We start from the raw sequence: 3,516 nt of genomic DNA, 5'->3' as shown, positions 1-3,516 counted from the left end.
TATAACATAGCCTTTCGAGACTGAAGGTTGCCAACCACCACACAGTTATAGTGCCTCTGAACCCAGAGGTGGCTCATTTCCATAGTGACTTGTAGCCATTGCTAGATATGCCCTCTGAATGCCAGATGCAAGACATTGGCACTAGCATACAGATTGTCTTGTGTTCTCCTGGAGGCATAAGGTGGGCCATGGTGAGATACAGGAAACTGGACTAGATGGGCCTTTAGCCTGAACCAGCAGGGCTCTTCTTAAGTTCTTATGACCTCCACAAACATGCCATCTAAGCTAGCGGCCATGAGTTCCATAAATTAATCTTGTGGCCATGAGTTCCATAAATTAATTATTTGCCATGCAAAGAAGTGCAATCTTTGGTCTGTAATAGAGTATAACCAATCCTGAAGATGCAATATTGCTTTGTCAGTTTTCATGACAATGGTGGACTATGGATACCCTTGTTATCAAACAAAAAACAGGAAAATGTAGACTGCACCACATGGTTGCCCTCAGCAGAAAATATGACACTCTCAAATAAATACAGAAGGCTACAAAAACTGTATTGGATAAATGGTATTGGATTCTTGACACCAACCCCATGGGGCTGTGTCTTAGAGCACAAGCCTAGACAGGTCTACTCAGAAGTCTCTTTATGTTGAATGGGGCTTACTCCCAGGAAAGTGTGTATAGGACTGCAACCTTAGTGCTGTGGGAATGGTAGGGGGAGATTGTGTCAGGGCAACATGAAACAGAGCTAAGTGGGATGGGTTCAGAGAGGCTCAGGTCCAATGGGCTCCAAAACCCAGGATGGGGTTGGATGCTTTCTGTACTGGCCCTGAGGGGCCAAAATTCCTGGCCCTAAGAAACCTGGGAACCGTAGTTTGTAAGATGCCATTCCCTCCATATAAAGGCATGAATCACAGCATTCAATTAGCTTCCTCTAAGAGCACAAATCAAAGGGTGAAGTTTAAGCACATTCCCAGGCAAGTTTCAGCTTATTACACACTTTGATCTTTTAAGTGTTGTGTACAGATTAATTAAAAATACTGTTTGCAATGACACTTAACAGTCTCCAAAGAGGAGGGGGGGGAAAAATCACATTTGTGGTGAGAGTTCCCTCTTAATTAAGCCAAAGAGCAGTTTTGCAAAACAGCTTAATTATTGAACATGCATATTTAGGGGTTTTTTTAGGATGGGAATTCTACTAACTCCTGGCCTGGAGAAAGCAGGTTTCCTCTTTATTGGACACAGCCTCATCAGAGTGCTTTGGAAAGTGAGCAGTGGTGCAGCTCTTGGTCCTCGACCATATGCTCTCCTAGTTTTTACAGCTTCCTGTGATTTCCTTCCAAGCCATTATTCCCAATAATAAGATGGGTAGCCCAATCCTAACTAAAAACAACCCTGCACACTGCTGCAGTGGTGCTGGATGAATTGCATCTCGCTGGGGAGATTTGGCTGCTAGAGATCTCCTAGATTTAAGGGGATGTTAAGCTCTTTGCCTTGGAGTAAGCCCCAGCAGCTGCAATGGGTCAACTCTAAAAAGGTTGCCTGTGGGCTTCCCAGGATCAGCTGCCTGACTACTGGGGGAAACAGAATAAGCCGGCAAGCCTCTTCTTATGTTCTTCTCATGTTCTCAGATACTTTGCAGTGGTTCTCAAGCTTTTAGCACTGGGACCCACTTTTCAGAACGAGAATCTGTCAGGACCCACCAGAAGTTATGTCATGACTAGAAGTGACATCATCAAGCAAGAAAATTTTTAACAATCCTAGGCTGCAGTCCTACCCACACTATCCTAGGAGCATATGCACAATACCCTATTAAAAAGCATAGATCTGTAACATTCCCCCAAATGCAGTCACATACCACGGCAGCAACAAGTCTATTATATTAAAATAAAATATTGAAGTGAATGGGGACCCACCTGAAATTGGCTCATGACCCACCTAGTGGGTCCCGACCCACAGTTTGAGCAACACTGTTCTAGAGCATTTGCATGCTGAACAATTGTGTTCTTTTCCAATGTGTCCTGGTCTTTGATGTCCCTGAATGTTCGTGGATGGTTTTTTTGTGTGTGTGTGTCTTGGTCATTTGCATCCCACTACAACTGGCCAACAAACCCCATGCTATAAATCCTAAGCCTCTTATCCCAGCCCTAATGCTAATCCTAATTCCACTTTTAAAAAAAATTTAAAAAGTACCTCTAATCAAAATATACATGTATTGTGCAAAAATGTCCGGGATGCAAAAAGAACAGTCACAAATGTCTAATACAGGGGTGCATTTGACCGGGACACAGTTGTCCAGGAAGTAACGATCCTGTCACTCTTTGAGTCAATTCTCTCCACTGCCACAGCAAAGCTGTGAGGAGAGAAGAGGGAGGTCATCATGAGCCCCCATTGGGGGCTCCCAGGGGCCAGTATTGGCTGTATGCATAAGTCCCAGGGACAAATGGTTGGTTGGCAACCTTCAGTCTCGAAAGACTATGGTAGAAGCCTACAGCACCTGGTATTCCCAAGCGGTCTCCCATCCAAGTATTAACCAGGCCTGACCCTGCTTAGCTTCTGAGATCAGACAAGATCAGGCATCTGCAGGGTAACTGGCCATATGCCAGCTCTATGTTGATAGGTTCCCCAAGAGCTAATGGTGTTTCTCTCCCCAAGAGACAAAGGCTGGGCTTTCGACCAGTAGCATAGCAAGAGGGTGGAATAGTAAGTACTACAAGCTCCACAATGCACTGTGTAATCAGCCCTTCCCACCCACCATTTGAGCCATTCCAGGCAGCAACAGCAACATTCAGGCACTTGCTGAATCAAATGGTGTCTCTCCGGTGTGTTGTCATCACTGCTCGGAATGGCTCTGATGGCAACTGAGAGACACCATTTCCATGATACGTTTCGGCACCTGCAGTACCTACTACTCCCCCCTCTAGCTATGCTACTGCTTTAGACAAACCATTTTCATTGTTGCTGTTGAACTTAGGAGGGAGGGACATGGTCACGCTGTAAGTTTTTCCTCTGATCATTTCAAAGCACCATCGATGCATATTTTGCATGAATAAAAAGAACAACCTGAGAGGACATTCAGGAGCCTCTCCTAGAGGCCCTTTGTAGAAACCGAGCTGAAACACTCAGCTGGTTGTCTGTGCTGAAATCCTCATGGAAGCCTGCCAGCAATTGCTCTGGTTCCAGCCTTTATGGCGGATGGTCTCCTGCTGCAGATGGAAAAGGACACAACACATTCTTGGTGCCTCTTGGAAGTGATGGAGTTTGCTGCCAACTGTTGTAAGTTACATTTCAGGAAAAGCATCTCCATATGTCAGTCTTGAACAGATATAGATTTCCTATGGCGAGATGAAGAATGACGAGACTTGGAACCTGTAGTACAAGCCCGGGCTGATGGTCCTGAAGCAATATGTGGGATTTTAATTTTGTTGACCTTCGTGAATCTTTTCCCAGCATTTGCACACAAGTCTTCCTCTTCAGCCCTGGGCCCTGTGAGAGATTCTTGCCAACTGCATGAGA

The 3,516-nt window shown here is 45.2% G+C and overlaps 1 pseudogene; it reads right to left on the bottom strand.

Annotated features, from left to right (window-relative positions):
- Positions 1-2,485: 2,485 nt before the first annotated feature.
- On the bottom strand, positions 2,486-2,603 carry LOC136663471 (5S ribosomal RNA; annotated as a pseudogene).
- Between the last annotated feature and the right edge of the window lie 913 nt (positions 2,604-3,516).

The sequence above is a fragment of the Tiliqua scincoides genome, chromosome 12, assembly GCF_035046505.1.
Source record: "Tiliqua scincoides isolate rTilSci1 chromosome 12, rTilSci1.hap2, whole genome shotgun sequence".
NCBI classification, from domain to species: domain Eukaryota; kingdom Metazoa; phylum Chordata; class Lepidosauria; order Squamata; family Scincidae; genus Tiliqua; species Tiliqua scincoides.
Note: the sequence above shows the minus strand (reverse complement) of the source record. Positions and strands in the feature narration are given on the sequence as shown.